Source organism: Ciconia boyciana, chromosome 21 (genome assembly GCF_034638445.1).
Source record: "Ciconia boyciana chromosome 21, ASM3463844v1, whole genome shotgun sequence".
Taxonomy (NCBI): Eukaryota; Metazoa; Chordata; class Aves; order Ciconiiformes; family Ciconiidae; genus Ciconia; species Ciconia boyciana.
Genome location: NC_132954.1, coordinates 8,559,028 through 8,583,000, shown reverse-complemented (window position 1 = coordinate 8,583,000; position 23,973 = coordinate 8,559,028). Strand labels below are relative to the sequence as shown.

Genomic DNA, 23,973 nt, shown 5'->3' with positions numbered 1-23,973 from the left:
CCAACACACAGGGCTCTCCCCCCACTAACTGGCACCGCCTCAGCCGAGGGACCCTGTGCCCAAAGCCTGCTTCCAGGCGGGCTTGCGCGCCTGCCTCCCCGCAGCTCCAGCGTGTCTGCGTCTGCAAGAGCAAGGGCGCGTGCACGGGCCCAGAAGGAGGAGCAATCTTGGCTTCCCTAACCGTATTTTACTACTGTTTGTGTGCTATTCCCACCCAGACCTTCGTATGCGCATACCTAACCCAAAAATCTCTTTGCCCTTAGCACCTTCAGTCACTCGCAGCACTGAGGTCCTTCCCCTCTCTCAAAACTTACTTGCTCTTTCCTGTCTCCTTGTCGCACCTCCTCGGCCCTTTCTGTACATTCTTCCTTCAAACAACACGACTGAAATCAACAAAATGGGTCAAGCAGCCATCTTCAAGTTGATGCCTCTGATAGGATTATCCTACAAACCAATCCAACTACTAAGGTCATTGGACAATTCTAGTTTTAGAGCATTTTTCCAAAGCTTTTAAGTGCGGTTCCCTGCTAGGTTATGTGACAAAAAGCTTGTCTCCATAAACTCCAAGTCACACAGAGGCGCTATGCCAGGTAAGGCACCCCAGTGACCCAGCCAGAGAAACGGATTCCCTGCCCGGGCTCCTCCCAGAGCTGTCCCGGCAGAGCCGCCAGCCCCACGGTACGGGGTGACACTCGTCACGACGAGTAGACGGGAGCGGCTTTCCGGATCACCATACAGACTGAGAAAGGTTGCTGACTAAGGCTGTGGGACGCACGTGGGGACCGCACAGGATGTACTATGGTCTGTTTACTGGAGGAACCAAAGGTGGGGAAGGGGAGGTAGCAGAGGAGTTTGGGGAGGAACAAGCATCGGAAAAAGAGAGGGACAAGGGGATAAAAAGGGCTGGTGGCAGGCAAATAGGTTGCTGCTCATTAGGATTGTCTGGCCATGCCCTGTGCCTGACCAGCAGAGTCTCCTGTCTTCTCCTTAACTCCATCTGTAGGTATTTTTGTGAGGGAAAGGTTCTCTGTTTTTGTGCGCGTGCGTGTGTGAGGGCTGAGGCCGAGCGGCCGAGGTGCAGGGCCGAGCGGCGGGACCTAGGCCGAGCGGCGGCCTCGTCCCTGGAGCTCGGTTTCAGGAGCTCGGCCTCGTCCCTGGAGCTCGGCAGGCATCCTAGATGGCATAGAAAAGAACAAGAACGCTCTTTTTTGGGAACAGAGATCTTAGGAGAGGTGCGATGGCAACAAAGCGAGTCCAAAGGGGGCTTACGGAGCTAAAAGCGTGCTGCTCGGGAGGCATCGTGACAGTAGCAGAGGGCTTCTGAGAGGGACAGACACAAGAAGGCTCGAGGACACGGTGAAGAAGTCCAGAGGGGATTTGAACAGACTACGGATGTCCTCAGGGGACCAGGGACTGAACAGAGGTGTCCTAGCTAGCAGAGAGGACAACATGAGTGCTCTGGAGATGAAAGATGTCAGCGGGAATGGTTCTCGGGAGCAAGAAGGGTGCAAATTGCGCTACAGAGCCACAGAGGGCTGCGGGGCACGAGGACGGCCTCAGGAGGCACGGTGACGGCAGAAGGCGGCTGCTGAGAGCGAGAGAGAGAGAGACAGAAGGCGGCTCTGGCACGCAATGCAAAACCCAAGAGGGTGTCCCAGCGATGTCTTCAGGGGATGAGCGACCGAACGGAGACATCCTAGACGGCAGTGAATAAGGTAAGGGAGCTGTGGGGCACAACAACAGCCTGAGGAGGGGTTCTGTCCGAATAAGAGAGAGACACAAAGAGGGCTGCAGAGCTGGAAGGGTGCCGTGGGGCACGAGGACAGTCTCGGGCGGCGTCATGACAGGAAGGAGGGGGCTCCAGGGGTCGGGGGAAACGTGGACAAAGAGACAAACAAAGGGTTGCTGACACAATGAGGTCCTCGGGAGGGGATCTGAACAGAGTAGAGATGTCCTCAGGGGACCGGGGACCGAACAGAGGCATCCGACATGGCGGAGGGAAGGCAAGAGTGCTCTGAGGGAAAACGGAAGCTTGAGGAAGCGTTGTCTCTGAAGAAGAAAGATACAAAGCCCGCTGCAGAACTAAAGGATGGCCATGGACCACAAGGGCGCTGGCAGGAAGCGTCGCGACAGAAACAGAGGGGTGCCGAGATGGCCAGAGAGACAGAAGGCGGCTTGAGGGCACAAAGGTACTGGGGAGGGGATTTGAACAGAGTACGGGGGTCACGAGGGAGACGCTGACCCAGTGGAGGCAAGCGAGATGGAGGAGAGGACAAAGAGACTGCTCTGAGGAAGAGGGAGGAGATGTTCTTACAAAGCCAGAGGGGTACAAGTTACGCTTCAGAAATAACAGCATGCCGAGGAGACCCTCTAACGCCTCAGGATGAATGGAGAGAAGAGAAAAAAAAATAAAAGACAGAAAGAAAATTTAAGCAGCAACAGGGTATGTGACAAGACAGAGAGAACTAAAAACACAGGGACAGACAGCTCGATAAAAGTCGACACAGAAAGAACACTGAAAAAGTAAAAGGGTACGAGGCAGAGGAGAAAAAATTTAAAAATAGGGAGAGCAAACTAGATAAAAGCAGGCATAGAGAAAAACTGAAAAACAAAGGCCTTCAAGGAAGAAAACAATAAAATAGAGGGACAGCAAACTAAATAAACAAAGACACAGAAACAACATTTAAAAAGCGACAGGGTGTCGTGGTTTAGCCCCAGCCGGCAGCCAAGCACCACGCAGCCGCTCGCTCACTCCCCCCCCCCGGTGGGATGGGGGAGAGAATTGGAAGAGCACAAGAAAACTGGTAGGTTGAGATAAGAACAGTTTAATAATCGGAACAAAATAGTAGGAATAATAATAATGAATTGTAATGAGGAGGAAAACCACAAGAGAGAGCGAGAGGAACAAAACCCAAGGGAGGGAAAATAAAAAAAGATACAACCGCTCACCACCCACCGACCGACGCCCAGCCAGTCCCCCGAGCAGCGACCGCTACCCCCCGGCCAACTCCCCCCAGTTTCTATACCGGGCACGACATCCTATGGTATGGAATAGCCCTTTGGTCAGTTTGGATCCACTGTCCTGGCTGTGCCCCCTCCCATTTCTTGTGCACCTGCCAGAGCACGGGAAGCTGAAAAAGTCCTTGACTGGTGTAAACACCGCTTAGCAACAGCCAAAACGTCAGCGTGTCATCAATGTTATTCTCATCCTAAAATCCAAAACACAGCACTATAGCAGCTACCTGTAAGAAAATTAACTCTATCCCAGCCAAAACCAGGACACAGGCTATGGCACAGGCTAGCATGAAACAGAAAATAAAGACAGTGAACTGGATACAAGGAGACATAGAAAAAAATTTAAAAGCAACGTGACACAGGAAAGTCTGGAAATAATATAAAAATAGGGTTAGACATCTGGGTAAAAGTAGGCAGAAAAAAATTTTACAGGTCACAATATACAGCACAGATAGGAAAAAAATAAACAAGAGACAGAAAAAATACATACAAGTGAACATAGAAACAAAAATTCAAAAGCTTTTTCAATTCAAAAGACATTAAGAGAGGAAAAAAAAATAGCAAAAAACCTAAGTAGATGGAGACATAAAAAGAAAATTTTAAAGGCAACTGGGCACAGCACAGACTAGAACTAATTAAAAAATGAGGACAGCAAACCGGATAAAGATAGACAAGGAAAGACCATTTAAAAGCAACGGGGTACAGGACAGACAGGAAACAATTAAACAGGGAGAGACATCTTGACAAAAGTAGACACAGAATGAAAATTTTAAAAGCAACAGGATACAGGAAAAAATTAAAAAAAAAAAAAAGAGAGAGACAGAAAACAAGATAAGAGTACACCTAGAAACAAAATTTCAAAAAGAGAAGAATTATGAGAGTAAAAAAAATGAAAAATAGGGACAGTTTCCTAGAAAAAAGTAGACAGGGTGCAGAGCAGAGGGAGCCACTGCAAAGAGAGACAGGTCACTGCGCAGAGGGAGGCCTCGAAATGCCATTTTCCCCAGCAATGCGGAAGAAGGCAGGGCGGGAAGAGTGAAATAAGAGCAGGTGGGGAGCTGGAAAGGGAGAGGCATGGAAAGGAAACGTAGAAGGTGACGGTGTGGAGGGCAGCGCTAGCAGAAGGGCAAAAAGCTTTGGGGAGAAGCTCCCCAAACAGCCTGAAAGGGAGACAGAGGCAGGTACAGGCAAGGAGGCAGGCAGAGGTCTGGAGAAGCACGGCAGAGAGGGGCCTGGACGCACGCGAGGGATGCGCGACTCACCGCAGCTCCTGCCACCGCCGGGAGACCTTCAGCGCCCCGAGGCTCCTCTCTCGGCCCCTGCCCCTTCCTCCTCCACAGTGCCGGCTGCCTCGCCCGCCCAGGTGCCCCGATGCTCCTCTCCCAAGAGGCTTCCCAGAGACACGGTGGCTCACGTGTGCGGCCCATGGGGGCACCGAGCTCCCGGCACCACGTGCTGGTGGTGCGCTCTGTCGGGGACGGCTGGGAGGGATCCTTCCCGGCTGCGGGGACCGGCTGCTCCTTGCTGGAGGCAGCTGCCTGGGGAAGCCCCTTCCTTTCACTCCTCAGCCAGCTCCCACAGGCAGGCATGCCTAGGCAGCCCTCTCCCCACGTAGAGCCCCTCGGCACAGCAGGGCCAGCCCCACCCTCAGCCCTTTTTAAACCCTGGGCCCAGCCCCAGCCCTTTTTAAACCCTGGGCCCAGCCCCATCCTCACCTCATGGGTCCCACCTGTGCTGCCCTGGGCCACAGCTGGAGCCCATCGGGAACAGGGGGCCAATTACCCCAACCCTCACAAGCCAGACACAGCCAGCAACCTGGCACCGGCACGGGCAGACACCACCACGGAGCTGGCGCTGCCGTGGGCAGATGCTGCCGCCAAGCTGGCACCGGCCTGGCAGGCTTTATTTTACAGCCCAAAGCCAAGGTTGGCCTCTAAACAAGAAAACATGTGAAAGCACCCTTACAGGATGCCGGTCCGGTGGTGTCCATGATAGCTCTCACAGCCTCCCACGTAATAGACAGCTCCCCTGTCCGGGACCATGTTTGGCATGTCCCAGGCCCTCCCCGCACCCATGCTGAAAATCAAACAGAACAATTAAGGACTCTGCTTCATCGTCTCGGCCTCCAAAAGAAGCTTCCTTCCTCTGCTGATGGTCGACTCGGATATCCTCGTGCTGTTCCTTGAATGCGGGCTGGCCTTGGGTGCCTGTACTGCCAAAGGAAGCGAAAAAGATCATGCTCTTGTAACGTGCTCCATCATCCTCTTGTTCTTCAAGAAAACAAAAGAAAGCTACCATCCCCATTGCTACGTAACAGAAGTTTGTGCAGGAGACGGCTGAGCCCATCCCCAGAAATGGAAAACTCTGCTATGACCCTGCTTTGCCTTTTGGCGACAGCGCCCGCCATCGGTGTGCCCCAAACAGGCGAGGTCCCGTTCGGGCTGGCGTCCGCCACAAACAGGCGACGTCCCCTGCGGCCTGGCGTCCGCCGCAAACAGGCGACGTCCCATTCGGGCTGGTGTCCGGCACAAACAGGCGACGTCCCCTGTGGGCTGAACAGAGTCAACTGAACAGAGTCTTCAGAAGAACTTAGTTGTGCATTCGGTTTACAAGTAAATCCCACCCAAGCAATGCTAGGGGGCATGCTGGCATAGAAAGGAATTCATGAGTTCATTTAGTATTTCCAGTGGAACATTCCATAGGTTGTAAAAACAGCCTTAAAGTCTTTTTCCCTGTTGCACCAACAACGTTTATTTTAGTTCTGCTTAAGGGGTCCCCTACAACTACTTACTACAGCACGTGTGGCTCCACTATCAATTAAAAAAATCTAGTCTTTCATTCCCCAGCTTGACTGGAACCGGAGGATCGTCTGGGGAAACTTTCATAGATTCCTCCGGCCCCCTTCAGTCCAACCCAATCTCCGTCATGACTCCAACGGCTTCTTCTGTCTCTCTTTCCCGAGATGACTCAGACGGCGCGGACAATCTTTTTTCCAACGGCCCTCTCGCTTACGATTGGCACGCCGATTCATTCCCAGGGGAATGTCATAACCATTTCTACTATTATTTCTACGGCCCCTTCCTCGCCCACAAAATTCACCTCGTGTATTTTCTCTCCCTTTTTCTCGGTCTTCTGTCAAGGCAGCCAACAAAGCAGCTCGCGGCGTTACTCGTCCCCGCTTCTCCTTCCCTTCTGTTTCCTCCCGACTATTACGTACCTTATACGCGATTGACAAGAACCGCGAGATTGTCATGCCGTCCTCGCCCTCTACCTTTTGTCATCTCTTTCTTATATCTGCTGCCGCTTGACCAATAAACAGCATGCTCAATAACTGTAAATGGCTATCATCTTCCGGATCGAGATCCGATTAGATAAATTCTTAGGCTTTTGCGCTCCATGTTGAATCCCGTACACAATTAACTTTGGATATTCCTTTACCCTCTGTAATCCCTCACACTTGTGTTTGGATCCCACTCCGCATCCTCTTTTGGGAGGTACATAATGGCATTAGGCACCCCCCCACGCACACACACATTGTTGGACCAGTCCCTCTCTAGCCTTCTCTAAAATTGTTCTCCTCTCCTCAGGGGTAAACAAATATTCTAGGAGAGCCTGTACATCTCCCCAGTTAGGATTATGAGTCGTGATTAACAGTACTATACATTCCCTCTGGATCGTTTCGATAGGATCCGACTGCCCGTTGCCAGTGTAACAAATCAGAAGCGGTAAAAGGTACGTGTACGGATACCGCTCTTCCTTCAGGCCCTAGAGCCTGGCTGAGGGGAGCTTGAACTATCGGTTTCTGTCCCCTTGTTCTTTTAGAGACAGCACTCACAACTCCATTATCGCTTGAGCTATCAGATTCTGGCTGTTTTGGAGGAGCTACCAACAGCTGAATTTTCCCATTCAATACAACGAGGTTTTCCCTTTTTCTCTTTTAACGCGTATATTCCAACCTGACGTTTAGAATCCACTAAACCGCCTTTCTTCCTAATATCCCAATCGCGTCTTAACGAAAAAAACATATCCACGTAAGGCATTTCATCCCATTTTTCCGTTCTCCGACAAAACAACATTCATTCCGATATAGCGTTATATCTCAAGGATCCATCCTCAGGCCATTTTTCACCATCTTCCAATTGAGATCGTGGCCACCGTTGATTACAATATCGTTTTAGCCGATTCTTAGTGGCGGGATCTCCCCCAAATTTATTGCAATGCTTCAGGATGCATCCTAGAGGAGAGCAAAGGGGTGCCTCCTGGGAAGCAGCAGCGCCCATAGCGGTACCGAAAAACCCAGCATTTCTACACAAACCGGAACGAGGGACGTCTCCCTCTGTTGAACAGGACAGCGTGTAGAAACAAACAGAACTACGCTACTGCCACCTATCTTTCCTGGTGCGTCTTATGCAGAGCCCAGAACAGAACAGAGGGTGCCTGCTTCCCGAGAGGTCTTGCCCCTACCCCCCTTTTCTCCTATCCCCCAAAAATACCTCTTTTCACTAGCATTGCACCGTTGTGTCGCTTACCGCCCGACTGCAGGAGAGGAGCTGAAGGAGTCCCCGGTCGACAGGTCGGTGCGCGCCGGAGTCCGCTCAGGCCTCTTCTCCCCGTCGGACGCGGCAAGACGAACCGGGCGAGGCTGTCGGCTCGGTCCCATCTGGGGTGCCAAAACCGTTATCCCACAAGCGTGAGGTCGCTTGCCCGGTGCGCGAGACGCCAATATACACACAGGGCAGAGGTATGTTTATTTCATGTCTGCGCAGAGATGGGCGCTAGGCGGTAGCTCCACAAAGCTAGCACAGAGTTCGGTCATACAAGTACAGTATTGATATGGTCTAGCTACGCATATGCATAAGTAATCACGCAAAGCAGTTTTCTGTCGGTCTACCTTTCTCTTATTTCAACTTAAAGCTACAGCGCTGCTTTAACGTGCTGCGCACGCTGAGCGGTGAGGGCTCTCTGCTCGGGCCAGGGTCTCCAGCTCGAGGGGTGTGACTTTTAGGATGATAACGAGGATAGTTTGCGGGAGGGTGCTTCTTATCACGCTCCTACTAGTTGTTTCGGATGGTTCCCAAACCATTTTAATTAGCTTACCTATTTCTTCAGGATGTGCTTCTCTCCCAAGGACAGTAATTCTCGTTTAGACGTTCCGCTTTCCAGCCTGCATCCTCCTTATCGGCTTTACCTAAGCCCTGGCCTTCCACCAGCTCCTGGTAGACGACACCGTTAGACTACAACACGACCGTTCTTTGACGCCAGTCAGTGGGATCAGAATTAGGAACAGAAAGAACAGGACAAGCTAAACACCCACACGAGCCTCACATCCCTAAGAAATGACTAAAAAAACCCAAACGACCCCCATTTTAGATTGCATTGCCTTAGGGACCGCCTCCTTCAAGTGCCCGGGCGGAGCGGTGGAATCAGTCACAGAATTCACTTGCCTGCCAGGAGACAGCCCTTGTCCTCGCAAGGCAAATTTTTCAAAACAGCGTGCTATTTTCCCATTTTATCAACTACGGCGGGCTTGCCCTACCAGCACGAGTTGAGGACGTTTTCCTGTGGGTTCATTTGACACTCCATTAAGTTTTTAGCAGGCGCAAGCGACCAAGCGCGAGATAGAAAGTAAGCCACGATACCGGCTGCCGTACAAAATTTGTTCAAGATTGCGCCTGCGGGAATCGCACAAAGCCCACGACGACTGAACGAGTATGTCGGAGGCCCCCCGGCAAACAGCGCCGACGTTTCGTGAAGCTCTTTTCCTGTCAAGAAAAGGGCCTTTTAGACGGTATCTCTGTTGGAATTCAGGCTGCTTCCTACTCATTCTGGCAAGTTCGCTTTCACAGCAACCCTGAGATCTTCAACCACCAAGCAACATTTGTAATTCTTGCTCTCTGCCTACGGGGAATTTCAGCGAATCAGAACACTACTTCAAGCAAAATTCCGAGTCCGTTTCACGCAAATCAAATATCTAAGCCGTGGACAGGTGTCTGTAGAAAGACGACGACTTTAAAAGATAAAGGGAAGTAGAGTACTCACTTTTCTGAAATGTCTTCCAGTCGTTCCATCGATTTAGCAGCCCAACCCAGCCGTCGAAATTCCGGAGCAACAGAGAGAGCGGTCGCATGTCCACGCCGTTCTCCCCTAGCCACAGAGCCTTCCGCTTTGCCCATTCCTGCCAACAGCCAGAGCATCGGCGCCGTAGCACCTTCGGAATAACGCACCTCCCACAGCTACGCACCTTTACAAAAGAACCGAGCAGCGTGTAAACAAACATTGCAACGGTTGCGGTAAGGGCTCACACAGGGATGCCGATGTTATCACTCTGAGATTCAACAGCCACTAAAAATGTCATTTTTCTCCAGTATTACAGGAGTTCATTGGCTAGCGTCAAAAAAAATTTTGTTGAAAATTCATTGTTTGAAGCATGACTTCCAAATGCAAACGTTAAGCAATTCTCGTGAGTCTTGAACTGAGCGGCATTCAGGATCTGACTAAAACAATGGCAGAATGGAGGGCTAGAAGCCCAAAAACTAACTCACCATCCTGGCAACTATGGGAGACTTTTGGTGACTGTGGGGGAACAGAGCTTGGGAAGCTTTGCCCAGTCTGGCAATAGAAAGCTAAGGCCCTGCAAACACGATACGTTTAACCAAAAAAAAAAGGGGGGGGATATGTTGTTTTGTAGTTCCTCTGCTTTCTACACAGAACCAAAGCAGTTTTAGTTCAGTAACGAATGTTCACACTTCCACACGGCACTCTTACAAACATCAGTCACTGCTAATAAGCAACGGATGTAGTGGGTACAGAGAAACCTCCTGTCCAGCAAATGCTTTAAGCTTTTCTACGTTCAAGACTTTACTTCCCAGGTGCCTGCAAAGACCCTTACTCTGCCCTGCCCCACCCAACCCGTTCTATTTGGAACGATTGCTGAAAAACACGACCATTCCACAGCAAATAAGCAAGTGACATCCAGACCCAGAGATTTCCCTTACAGGACAATGCCAAAGCCAAGCCCAGAATTTTTACTTGCCGATGACCGGCAGCGTGCGAGAGCAGAGCCGGACGCGAGGACTCCCCTCCGGGATGGCAGATCCGCTGGTGCGCGCACACGCATGCGCGGTGCCGAGCTGCAGTTCCGGCTTCCGACCGTCCCGACGACCAAACGTCAGTACCTCAGCGGGGGAGCCGCGCATGCGCGGTGGCGCATTTTCAAGTGCTCGCTGCTGCCGCTCAGTGGACCAATGTCGGTACTGCAGCTGGGGAGCCGCGCATGCGCGGTGGCGCAATTTTGTTGGTGCTCGCTGCTGTCGCCCGGTGGACAAAGGTCGGTACTGCAGCTGGGGAGCCGCGCATGCGCAGTGGAGGACTTTCGAGTGCTCGCTGCTGCCTCCGTGTGGGCAAAGGCCGGTACTGCAGCTGGGGAGCCGCGCATGCGCGGTGGTTCATTGTCCCGAGCTCGCCGCTGCCACCGTGGGAACAAAAGTCGGTACTGCAGCTAGGGAGTCGCGCACGCGCAGTGGTGCACTGTCAAGTGCTCGGTGCTGCAGGCCTGTGGGCAAAAGTCGGTACTGCAGCTGGGGAGCCGCGCACGCGCAGTGGTGCAATTTTTTTCGTGTTCGCTGCTGCCTCCGTGTGGGCAAAGGTCGGTACTGCAGCTTGGGAGCCCCGCATGCGCGGTGGTGCACTTTCCCCCAGCTCGCTGCTGCTGCCCGATGGACAAAAATCAGTAATGCAGCCAGTGAGCCGCGCATGCGCAGTGGCGCATCTTCCCGAGCTCGCTGCTGCCGCCGTTTGGACAAAAATCGGTACTGCAGCTGGGGAGCCGCGCATGCGCGGTGGTGCATATTCCCGAGCTCGCTGCTGTCACCGTGTGGACAAAAATCGGTACTGCAGCTGGGGAGGCGCGCATGCGCAGTGACGGACTTTCGAGGGCTCTCTGCTGCCGCCGTGTGGACAAGATGCAGTACTGCAGCTGGGGAGCCGCGCATGCGCAGTGGTGCAATTTTTTTTCGTGCTCGCTGCTGCCGCCGTGTGGACAAAATGCAGTAGTGCAGCTGGGGAGCCGCGCATGCGCCGTGGCGCATTTTCCCCCCCAGCTCGCTGCTGCCGCCCGCTGGACAAAAGTCGGTACTGCAGCCAGGGAGTCGCGCATGCGCTCTGGCGCAACTTTTTTCCGTGCTCGCTGCTGCCGCCATGTGGACAGATATCGCTACTGCAGGTGGGGTGCCGCGCATGCGCAGCAGCGGACTTTCGAGTGCTCGCTGCTGCCGCCATGTGGACAAAGATCGGTACGGCAGCTGGGGAGCCGCGCATGCGCAGCGGTGGACTTTCGAGTGCTCGCTGCTGCCGCCCAGTGGACCAGGGTCGGTACTGTAGCTGGGGAGCCGCTCATGCGCGTTGGTGCATTTTTCCGGGCTCGCTGCTGCCGCCGTGTGGACAATAATCGGTACTGCAGCTGGGGAGCCGCGCATGCGCAGTGACGGACTGTCGAGTGCTCTCTGCTGCCGCCCGGTGGACAAAGTTCGGTACTGCAGCTGGGGAGCCGCGCATGCGCGGTGGTGCATTTTCCCGAGCTCGCTGCTGCCGCCGTGTGGACAAAGGACCGTACTGCAGCTAGGGAGTTGCGCATGCTCGGTAGCGCATTTTTCCCGAGCTCGCTGCTGCCGCCGTGCGGACAGAGGGCGGTACTGCAGCTAGGAGTCGCGCATGCGCGGTGGCGCTTTTTTATGCTCGCCCCTGTCGCCCGGTGGACAAAAGTCGGTACTGCGGGTGGGGAGCCGCGCTTGCGCAGTGGCGCATTTTAAAGTGATCGCTGCTGTCGCTCAGGGGAACAGGGTCGGTACTGCAGATGGGGATCTGCGCATGCGCGGTGGGTCTTTTTGGCTCGCTGCTGCATCCCGGTGGACAAATGTCGGTACTGCAGCCCGGGCGCCGCGCATGCGCATTGGTGCATTTGTGTTGTGCTCGCTGCTGCCGCCCGGTGACCAAAACTCGGTACTGCAAGCAGGGGAGCCGCGCATGCGCGGTGGCGCCTTCGCCCGACCTCGCTGCTGCCGCCCTGTGGACAACCGTCGGTACTGCGGCTGAGGAGACGCGCATGCGCGCTGAAGCATTCGTTTTGTGCTCGCTGCTGCCGCCCGGTGACCAAAAGTCGGTACTGCAGCCTAGGAGCCACGCATGCGCGGTGCCGCTTTTTCGTTGTGCTCGCTCCTGCCGCCCCGTGGACAAGCGTCGGTACTGCTGGTGCGGCCCGGCGCATGCGCGGTGGCACACTTTCCCGTGCTCTCTACTGCCGCTCAGGGGAACAACGTCGGTACTGCAGCTGGGGAGCCGCGCATGCGCGATAGCGGTTGTTTGGGGTTTGGGGGGTTTTTTTTTGGTTTGGTTTTTTTTTTTGTGCTCGCTGCTGCCTCTGTGTGGACAGAAGTCAGTACTGCAGCTGGGGAGAGCTCGCTCTGCCTTGTTGCCATTTCAAATTTCTTCGTATACATCCTCTTTTTATGCACTTTTAAACTCCTTTTTTTAGTCATATATATGAGTTCTTTTTCTATTTTATCACCCTATATATCTCGATTTAGATTTTTTTCATATTCTACCATCCTTTATATAAGAGAGTAGACAGAGGGCTTTCTTGTCAAATCTTTCTACGTATATATACATAAAATTTTTCAATATACATAAAAATGAGAGATTTTTCTCTACTTCAATGCCTCACACCCATATTTACAGTTTTTCATTATTTAATCCCTCCCCCACGAATTCTCAGGCATTTGGGGGCTGTCACCCCCCTTTCGGGGGGGTGAACTGTCCCGTGACCCCCCCATCCCCCCACTCAACCTGCTCCTCTGCCACATCACCATCGTCCCCCCCAGTGACACTGGGGTGCCCCAACAGACATCATCACTCCCCAGCCTCCCCTCTTCTTCGTCACACCCAAAAGACAAACAAAACAAGGGAAACTGCCCCAACTGCCACCTCCTTATGTCACCGAAATCGGGAATCAAACTCCTTAACACCAATGTAGTATTAAGAAGCAGGCATTCTTTACTACGGCACCGGATGCACGGGGGATCGCTCCACCTAGCGTGCATACCGCAGGTTACATCAGCCGAAACTTACATTGTCCAGTTACATACATATGCATCAAGTTTCCTGGAATGATAATGCATATTCATTCTATTTCCCGGAACTAATTATCATACTTGCGTGGTCATTACGCATGCGTCCTTGAGCTCCGAGGGGCTTCCGTGGGGGTCTCTGGTGGTCCTTGGTGGCCGTACAGGTGTGTCCTTTAGTCGACCCCTTCTTCTGGACATGCGCAATCCCACCTTGCTTATGTAACTTGCTCCCCTTCTTCATGGTGCATGGTTCCTAACAATGATTTGGCACCCTTAGCACAAACCAATTATTCTAACCACCCTTGACTCTTTGTCAAGATGGGCTGGGGCTGTACTGGGAACGTAGCAGCATGACCGTACTACTCCTTGTCCAATTGTCTTTGGGCATAGTAGCATAGCCATAGCCATAGGTGTACAAACACAATATTAAAGCATTGTCTAACCTGCTCCTATCTCTACGTTGCTTAGTTACAAAAGAACAAACTAACAATTTTGGTTACATCTGGTTACACTTACTTTCATCAGGCCATTTACATATGTACATGCCCCACCAAAAAAGGGGAGCTCCGCTAGAAAAATAAAGGGGGGGGCAGCCCCCCCAGCCCCTGTCCCGCAGCCTGGCGGCCGCCCCACAGCATAGGGGAGCGTGCCCGAGGACGGTGCCACGTCTCTCGCTCGGCCTCTGCTCCGCCATCTTCCCCCTCCCTTCCCGCGCTGCGACCGACTCCCCAGGGCAACAAACGGCCCCGGTCCCTCTCGGCCCCGAGCTCTCCCCACCACCTGTGGGGCACCCACCGCACACAGAGCCAGGAGCCTCCAGCCACAGGGCTGGCCCCTGACCCTCACCATGCTTCACGACCCGCAGGGAAACCTGGCCGGGGGGATCTAGGGAGCACCACCAGACGCTTACAGCAAGACCGCTGAAAAACAAAAACCCCACATTCCCTTTCAGCACATGAAAAAAAAACACCACAGCAGAAAGTACAGGGATTCAGTCAGAATAAGGGATAGGAGAGGAGCTGAGCTAAAGCAGGATTCTAGGGAAACGGGTCCGCTCCAGATACAGCGCACGCTTTAACAGCTACACTGACTGCAACGCTTCAAATCCCTATTGAGACCAAGCGGTAGGATTTTCAACACCTTCTTCACCTAAAAGTGAACGCTCTTGCTGCTCTTGGAAAACGCCTCATCGCTTCCTTCCAGCACTGCTGCAGGGAGACAACCCGGTGAGGCTGCAGGACAAGGCTGGACCGTCATCAGAATCTACGCTTACGGATCCACCACAACGGCTACAGCCCTCGCGGCTGCTGCTGCTGCACGTCTTGCTCGCTCGGTCAAGAAAGCTGAAAGGGAAGTGTAAACCTTTAGAGAGTAACATGGAAAATAAAGAACACATCTCAGTAATTCACTCTACGCTAAAAAGGTGGGCGTATGTTTATATACATCCAACAAGACGACTTACACTACAAAAGCATTTGAGTTTCCTTTTGCATTCATTTACCTTGCACAGCTGGGATACCGTTAAATCATCTCTCTCCAAAACGCACGGTTATAACGTGACTGGGGGGGGTTGTGCGCTATGTCCCTCCTAGTGACATCTGCCCAGCTGCGCTGCCCAAGAGAGACGCTACTGAAGCGCCAGGGAAACGTGCCATGGAAAGAGAGGCAGAAATAAAGCACTGCAGAGCACGCCGTCAAAATACTGGGGAAAAACCCGTAACGTTCAGCTGCCTCTCTCTTGAAACATGGAGAACAAATACCTCACTGCTGAAACACACCTCCTAAGTTGCATGCCACAGCTACTGGGCAGTTACAGTTTCAACAGTGCCAGTCACTTTGTAAATGACACCATTTTAACTTCTGTTTAAAGTTTCCGTTTGATAGAAAAGTCAGTGAGATAAGAGATCCCCCAGACGGTTTCACTGGGGGGAGGGGGGCGCAGAAATCAAATCCCCAGTGCTGCAATACATCAGGCTACCAAAAGGGACCGGCGGATTTGCTAATGCTTTTGGCTGTACTGAAGCATGCAGAGGAACGCCTTTCGATCATATCTCGGCTGTTGCAACCGAGAACCAAAGACCAGCAATGCCACCAACTTTTGGAAGACGTGCTGGGCTTGGGTCCTTGGAAGGAAATTGACTTTTCTGGGTGTTTTTAAAGAGAGTGAAAAGTCTTGCTGCTGATGACTTCTACTGGCACGTCCAGCCGCTCCGATGGGAAGTTCATCAAATGCAACTTCTTTGAATGAGAAGGATTGCCAGTCGGGAAAATCTCTTTCCAACTGAAGTCAAAAACTACACACTGTAGCTTCAGGAAAAAGGACCTTCTTGAAGCAGTAACTCACCAAAACCACATCACGACTCACTGGCGGTACTTACAAGGCTGCTAACGCTTCTTGGGAAAGCCTGGAAAACTCGCGGAAGCGACGCCCATTTGTCCCGTTTTGTCCACGTCTCTTCTTTGACCTTGACGGCTTTTCGTACGGACGCTAGGATCGCAGTAAGGCTTTTCAAGTACTGCTACAAGATATTTTAAAACCTTACTGACTGAAAAAGCAGAAAGCTTTTCCCAGGAAAACAAAGGCTCTTTCTTCTGAACACCTGAACTCTTCCCAACAGTTTCTTTCCTCTTTTAGTACAAAATTATTTTCACAGTATCATTTCATAGGAAGCGCACAGAAACAGAAGATTACGCTTTCGGGAAGAGAAAAGAAACGGAGGGAAGTCAGCTTTGCGTAGGCACGCTCCAGAACACGCCTTTTCCTATCTGTAGTATTTGTGTTGAAATACTTCACAGAAAAACTACAGAAGGAGAGTTGGCACATTTTTCACCTTAACTTCCAAGTCCCCGCTACGAGTACCTTAGGAAAAACGCAGGCACACATCGTAGACGTACCGTGGACTTGCAGACCACTACGGATCCTTTCCGTCCGTCTTGCACTTTCCTGGCAGAAGAAAGGGCGACCGCGGCGAAATGGTGGCAGCTGACATTCTGCTGAGAGAGGAAAAAAAACCCTTTAGCATAAAGCTGGGTAGGAATCTAAAGCTTCCTTTTTTGGTGAAGGCTGGTGAAGACTACAACTGAGCGGAGGAAAAAGTGTTTTGCATCATCTTTGGAACAGTTGACGATACAGGCCGCTAGAGCTTGTGCACTTTTTAGACAACCGTGCCTTTTTTTGACTCACGGGCAGCTTTGGTTTGCGCAGCAAAAAGACGCAGCAAAATGCGCAGCAAGAAGACGGCACGCCCTCAGACCCAGAGCGCAACCCTCCGGATGGCCACACGCCCCTCGCTGTTTTGATGAGGAGCCGCCGAGCATCCCTGCGAGCACAGCTGCACGCGCAACATCACTTTCACCTACGCTGATTTCAGCGGATGTAGTTTCTGAAGCTTTACACTGAAAACCGTAAATTGACACTTCGCCACAGGAGAAGCGATCCGTAACTAGAACCCCACAAAAACCTAGAAACACCACTTGCAATCCCACAGCAGCGACAGCTTCAGAACTATTTAGACCAGGAACAAGGGAGAAAAATAACACCGCTTCATCGTGCGCACGGGAAAGCGGCAGAGAAAAGGGTCAGCGTTCATAGCCCTCACAGAAAACAGGCATTCTCCTTCCCTTCCTAAAGCCCTCTGTTGGGTCTAAATACCGCAGCACTACCGTGGCAGTATCGAGAGCAGGGAACAACAGCCCCGCCGCTGGACATTTACGTAGCGGCATACATAAACAGAGGGACACGTTTTGCCACGCACGACCCTAAACTTCCTGAAAACTCACGTTTACCAAAAAAAGAGCCGCTTGGAGCATACTGCCCAGCAGCATTTGGCAATGCCATGTGGTGGACCCACGCAAATTGCTCGGTAACTTGCTATTTGCTTCCCGTTGTTTTTCTTCCTTCGGAAATTCTACTTGCGGCCAAGTTATTCACTACGGCTTCAAGCATTTACCTTCCTGGCATTACCAGCACGTCTACACAGGCAAGTAACTTACCTCCTCTTCTACCGTTGTCCAAATTCCAATTACAGTCATGAAAGAGGAGTGAGAGAGAAGAAAAGGAGAGCTCAGGCAGCAAGAGAGCTCTGCAGGCTGCCGCCACTCAACGTCGCACTCTTCTTTTTAAACCACGCACGCGCGCCCCCCACAAACAAACAGACCAAAAACCCCGTGACCTTGTACCTTTTTTCTTTCAGAGCTCATCCCTGTCTCAGCACGCCGTCTTGTCAAAGCGTGAAGTGCAGATGATCTGTAGCCCGATGACATTTGCGTGCGATGGATACATGTTCAGAAGGAGTCCAGATCTGTAAGACAGGTGCCATTTTGGTGGGTTTAATAATCATCACTCGAGTGTATCGACGGACACGTTTGGGAGGAAACTAACTGTTGTGGTTTAGCCCCAGTCGGCAATTAAGTGCCACCCAGCAGCTGGCTCACCCTCCCCCCCCAGGGGGATGGGGGAAAGAAGCCAAGGAGCAAAAGTCAGAAAACTCGTGGCCTCAGATAAGAAGAGTTGAATCATTGGAACAAAATAAGAAGAAGAATGAATTATCATGAGAAGGAAAACAACAAGACAGCAAGAGAGGAACAAAACCCAGGAAAAAACAAGGGATGCAACCCCTCACCACCCGCCGACCGATGCCCAGCCACTCCCCCAGCAGCGATCCCTATCCCCCGGCCAACTCCCCCCAGTCTCCATACTGAGCATGACGCCAGATGGCACGGAAGAGCCCTTTGGCCAGCTTCCATCAACTCTTTTGGCCATGTCCCCTCCCAGTTTCTCGTGCGCCCAGCAGAGCACGGGAAGCTCAAAACTCCTTGACCAGTGGAAGCATTTCTTAGCAACAACTAGAACATCACTGTGTTATCAACATTATTCTCATCCTAAAATCCAAAACACAGCACTATACCAGCTACTAGGAAGAAAGTTAGCTCTATCCCAGACGAAACCAGGACACTCATTCCCTTTTAAACGCAGCGTCTCCTTGGGGGAAAAAAAATGTGTTAGAGACGGAAAAAAAAAAATGACAACTCGGGGCTCCCAACCACCACCGAGCAGTGGGGAAATTAACGAAAGCGAAGACAAAGAGCAGCAACGCTGTAATCCTGATCAGGGACTTCAGAGACCCTCCAAGTCTACACCTCAAGCCTAGGAATGACTAGTCCTTTTTTGGAAGGACAAACTTTTTTTACATAAAACTCCTAGACTGAAGGCTCCACGGAAGAGAATGCAGATTGACCCACAGCACAGCATGCCATCAACGCTCTAATGAAAAAAAAAAAAAAAAGGAATAAAAATCAAGTTGAAATGTCAGTTTCCATCACATTTCACTCATTCTATTTCTACTGGCATCTAGGTGCTCCAAAATTAACTCTACTGACACCATAGTTCACTAACAGGGTAGTTGTGCATATAAAAAGAAAAGGCTCTTGCCAACTTGCCCATAAAGTCAGTCTGAACAAACAGAAGAGAAACACTTGACCCTGAAGAAGGTAACAGGCAGCTCTTCATTTATCCGAGATGAAAGTTCATTCTTTTACCCGAAAGGAAAACCTTCGGAACTGCCAAGGCACCAACCCAGGAACGAGGCATGCTCTGTTACCCGCAAGTCTTCATCACCTTTTCTGCACTGGCAGCAGATTTGCCTTTTCTCTGGGTTTCAGGTGGAGCATCTGTAGCGTCCCCGAACTCGCAAAGGTTTCTCCCCGCTCCCCCGGCCCCATACGCGCAATTCCCTGAGCGGCAAGCGGGACCGACCACGCGGGATTTTCTTCACGTGACGCCGAAGGTGACACTGGGAAAAGAGGAGGCAAAAAATGATCCTGTTTGTCACACCCAGCCGACGGGGAAAACACAGGGGAGGGTTCTGCCAGAGGGGCCCTGCGGGGCCAGGCCGTGCACCCCGGCAGCTCCAACCGACCGGCCCCTCTCCCCTTTGCCAGGTACCGGGGAGACACCACTGCCTCCCGCTGCCGCCTCGCCCGCGCCCCCTCACAGCGGGGCTGCCCCAGGAGAGCCGGGGCACCCCCACCTCGCTCCCACCCCCAGGAACGGGACCGGGAGACGCCCTCCACGCAGGGAGGGGCGCAGGGCGTGGATTTAATCCCCGAGGGAAGAGGCCAGGCTCCCCGCTGGCAGAAGGGCCGCTCGCCTCCCTGCTGCTCAGAGCCGCTTGCTGGGGACAGCCCGGCCTGCGCCCGGCTGCTCTGCAGCCCTGCTGGGAGCGCAGTCCGGCCGACGGATGCTCCAGCGAATAGACGCTCCGGCTCACAGCCGCCCCCGCTCAGCTAACGTTGCCTCTGGCTAACGCACGCTCCAGACAGCGGACACCCCATCTCCTTCCAGCTCCTCCTTGCTACAGCTCTGGCTAACCGAAGCTCCAGCTCCGCACCGAAGCTCCGCTGGATTTCAGCTCCTTCTCCTTACGAGCTCCAGCTATTTGCCACAGTCTGGGCTTTCGACAAGGTCGGAAAGCGGTCACTGTCAGAACTTGAAAATATTACTATTAAACATCACAGCTGGACGCTGTGGAAATACAGATTCATTAGTTTGTACGATTAAGTACTTAAGAACTATTCTCAGCAGCGTACAAAGAAGAGCTGGGCTCCAAGAGGGCGTGCGGGCCCTGAAAAGCACCCTTCCCCCCCCAGAGACCACCTCAGACCGTGAGGCTGGCCCGGGGCATGCCGGCCTCCCGAACTCTGGGCTCCGACGCGACCAGACCCCCACCCTCCAGGGAGGGTCCATGCACCCTGCCCACCCTCTGCTTTCCCCCGCAGCCCCCAATGCCCTCCCCCCGCCCTGCGCAAACAGACAAACCGGCTTCTGCTTTGGGCCCCCAAACCAGCTCCCATTTCTGAGCCCACAAACCCACCTGCTCAGCCTGTTCTCGAGTCCCAAAATGCAGCACTTCACCTCTGCTCCTCAGCCCAAAAACATACCGCTCCGTCCCCTCTGGCAGGTCCTGAAAACGCACGACTCAAGCTGTTTCTCAGCCCCAAAGTCAGCCACCTCAGCCTCTTTTCAAGCCCCGCGAACACAAGACCTGCTCTCCATTTTCAGGCCCCAGACCAGCTCACCCTCTCTGCTTTCCGACCCCTTTGCGGTCCCCATGCGTGATGCTGCGGGGCGGGGGGAGCGGAGCCACCCCACAGCCCTGCACCCCCAGGGCCACACGTGCACTTTTGGGGAGCGCTTGGACACTGCGGAGGGCCCGGACCCACACCTCTGCAGGGCCGCACCAGCACAGGCAGGGCATCGCTTTATCACGGCTGCTTCCGGCTCGCTTTCTCCAGCACTGGTTTGGGGTGCCGGGCCCGCACCCCAAACCCCCGCAGCCCCAAGCACCCCCGCGGGGAGCCGGGCCCAGCCGCCTCCAGGAACGCCTGCCGGCCGCAGCCGCGGCCCTTCCCCGCCACTCCGGCCACTGGCACCTGCCCGGCGCCGCAGGAGCCCCCCGGGCTGCCGCTGCCCAACCTGCACCGGGAGCAGCAGAGGCTGCCCAGCCCCAACAAGGAGCACCTCAGAGCCGCATGGGGCTGCCCCTACTCCCCCCGCTCACACACGGGCTTAGCCCCAAAACCCCCCGACGAACCCCAGAACAGGGCTCGGCCCAGGGCTGCTTTTTCCCCCGCCAGTCCCAAGAGAACAGAGCCTACACCCGCCCCTATTTCATACAGGGATGGGGAGCAGGACAGAGGACTGGAAAGAGAAAAGGAAGACAAGGGAGAAGACTGAGGTGCCGCCAGAGAATGAAAGGCCGAAAGAAAAGGTCAGAGAGGTAGAGAAATCAAAAACAATAGGGATGAGGAGCCCTGCAGAGAAATGGAGCAAGAAAATGCAGGGTCAGTGAGCAGGACAGAGGGGTAGAGAGGTGGGGGGGAAAGGAGAGGAAGAAGAACAGAGGGACATGACGGCAACAGGGCGCAGGACATATAGACAGAGAGAGAAAAATGACAGGGAACAGGACAAAGGGACTGGGAAATAAAGAAAGGGTCAGATTTGTACAAAGAGACCAAGAAGGAAAAATAAAAAAACCAGCAATGGGCTAGAGGACAGAGGCAGAGGAAGAGAAAAAAGGGCCAGGGAGCAGGACACAGGCGGAGAGAAAAGAAAAAACGGAGACAGGACAGAGGGTCAGTGAGAAGAAACAAGGGGCAGGGAGCAGGACAGAGGTGGAGAAAGAAGCATTGGGGCAGAAGGATAGAAAGAGAAAAAAGACAGACAGGAAGAAGGATGGGGGACGATAGAGAGAGGGGAAAAAGAAGGACAAGGAGCAGGACACAGATTGTCAGACAGGGACAGGGAGCAAGACCACGCTCTGGGTTACGCATACAGACCCTGCGGTGCACGCTGGCGGCCTGGCCTGCCGCGGACTACGAGGAGGGATCCTTCCTCACCCGGAGAGGCAGGCTCTCTCTTGCCTGCAGCAGGAGGCAGCTGCTGGCCAGCCGGCCTTCAATTTCTTCTTTGCCCTTCTCTGGCCTCTCCAGCTTCAGCCGTGGCAGCTCCTGTCCACAGCCAGCAAGCGCTCCGCCCGTCCCTTTTCACCCCCACGCCGCGAGGAGAGCCAGGCCAGGCACAGACAACCCACGCAAGCCTGAGGCGGGTACTGTCACCGGCAGCCAAGGGGAGGGAGGGACAACCCCGTCCTCAGCGCAGACTCTGGGAGAGGGAAAGAAGAAGCAGACACCGTTATTACCGCAGATCGCCCCCGGCTGAAGCCTCTCCTTCCACAGGGGCTTCTGGAGATGCACGGAAGGCCACCTTGCCACTGGCACGACAGGGCTTGGGGGCGACTGAGGCTACGGGACAGGCTTCAGGGGAGGGGCTGGAGCTGGGGGCAGCTGCGCAGGGCAAGCGGGGTCGGGGGAGGCTCAGGGGGAGCTCTGGAAGTGCGGAGGCACCCGGACACCTGAGGGGGTGTCCGCCCTCTTCCCTTCTGTCAGCTCTCGGGCAACTCCCTGGGGCTACCCTGAGCCAGCTCGCCTCCAGCACACCGGCAGCCTGCCGCAGCGGGCAGTTTGAGGCTTCCCGTCCCGCGGCCAGAAGACAACCCCGCGCCCGCCAAAGGGGCTCACTCGCCTTACCGGTGCCCCAGGACACCCGCCGCCACCGGGACCCTCGCCCAGCGCGCCGCCATGCCGCTCCCGGGCACCGCGCATGCGCCGGCCGCCGACGGCGCGCCGGAGAGGCCAGGGCTGGCGCCCGAACGCCGGGCGGCAGCACCGCGCTGCGGCCGTGCCGCGGCACCAGCAGCAGCGAGCACCCGACAGGCGGCGCGGGCCCAGAGGCGATACCGGCGCTGCAGTTCCGCGCTTCGCGCGCCGAGCGCCCGCCGGCAGCGCGCACGTGGGGGGACGGCGGCAGCGGCGGCGTTTCCTTACCGGGAGGCAGCAACGAGCGCGGCGGCAGCGCTTCGCAGGCACCGCAGCATCGCCTTGCCGTTACCGGCGGACGGCAGCAGCGGTGAGCACGGCGGCACCCCACCGCACATGCGCGGTGCCGGACCTGCAGTACCGCGTTTCCTCCGCCAGAGGGCAGCAGTGAGCGCGGGCGCCGCCGCGCGACCGCCCGCCCGCCCCCCCCGCGCGCGCCACGTGCCCGAGGCCGTTCCCCGCCGGCAGACGGCTGCCGGCCCCGGCAGGTACCCGGAGGCCAGCATGGGGCGAGGACGCACCCCGGCGTGCTGCACACACCAGCGGGGCTGTCTGGAACCTCCCTGCCGAAAGACTACATCTCCCGGCATGCCCTGCGAACAACCTGCCCGACCACCAGCTGGCTACCCCAGGACTACAGCTCCCAGCATGCTGCGGGCTGCTGCCTCCTCTGCCATTTAACCCTATGGGGACACCGGCCCCTACGCCCTCCTCCCCTCACCAGCACCCGCGGGACCCCGCCGCGCCTGCGGAGGCCGGCTCGCAGGGCCGGGATTCCCAGCACCACCACCGGCTCCGCTTCGGGTCCGATGCTTCCCCAGCTGCCCCGCACCCCTCCGCACGACCTGGAAACCCCCCCCACACAGACACGCACCCGGGGACGGGGGGGGGAAGGGGCCTTTGTGTCGGGACCACCCTTTTGCAGTGCCCCGACCCGACCCAGCAGCTTCCCCAGCACTACCCCTACCCCCCAGTGAGCCCCAGCGCTCAGGCAGCCCCGCGTGTCCCTGTGCGGCCTCCCCTGTCCCGGTGCATCAGCTTTCCCCCATCCCCTCGGCTTCTGGGCCACCCGCAACCCCGACGCCGCACCCTCCGCTCCTTGGCCCTAGTGCGGGTCTTCCTGGACCCGGTCGCTGTTGCCCCAGCCCCGCCTCCCCCTTTGTGTCACCTTCCCCGGGATGTTCCCGGTCGCAGGGACCGCCCCCCGGACCCATTCACCTGTTCTGTGCTTGCAGCCTCAGTCCCGGTCCCAGCATGTATTGCTCAGCACTGGCTTTGTTGTCCTGGACCTACCCTCATGGGGTGATGTGAACACCACACTCATGGCAGCAGCTCCCGGCCCACAGCTGCAGCCCGTGGGACACGGGCACCATAGCCATCAGCCCTGCTGGCCACTCCAGAGGCTCATCAGCCCCACGCCCTGGCCCAGAGCTGCATCCCACCGAGAACACAGGCTATTGCCCTCGGCCCCACTGGGGACAGCTGTGGTTGCTGGGACAGCAGAGGGGTGCCCCAGCTCCTGAGGGCAGCTTGCCAAAAGCTAAAGGGAGAGTCCTGGGCTGCACAGGAAGAGAAAAGGGGATGAGAACAAAGGGAGAGCCCTGGAGTGCAATGCTGGGGTGGGAAGAAGCCATCAGCAGGTGACAAGGAAAACATAGGACTCCAGGGGCACAGAAAGGTG

At 54.8% G+C, this 23,973-nt stretch overlaps 1 long non-coding RNA gene across 14 annotated transcripts; it reads right to left on the bottom strand.

The window, feature by feature from the left end:
• Positions 1–3,670: 3,670 nt before the first annotated feature.
• LOC140662160 (uncharacterized) lies at positions 3,671–23,679 on the bottom strand. Of its 14 annotated transcripts, XR_012046005.1 has the most exons (12): positions 22,521–22,636; positions 21,474–21,798; positions 17,316–17,437; positions 16,032–16,130; positions 15,515–15,655; positions 14,286–14,479; positions 9,055–9,256; positions 8,655–8,777; positions 8,113–8,265; positions 7,545–7,675; positions 4,981–5,227; positions 3,671–4,549 (listed from the first exon to the last, which is right to left on the bottom strand). It is a non-coding gene; the product is annotated as an uncharacterized lncRNA (long non-coding RNA). The 14 variants fall into 14 exon arrangements; XR_012046000.1 differs by lacking the exon at positions 3,671–4,549 and having other exon boundaries at positions 4,577–5,227; XR_012046003.1 differs by lacking the exon at positions 3,671–4,549 and having other exon boundaries at positions 4,577–5,222.
• Positions 23,680–23,973: the final 294 nt, after the last annotated feature.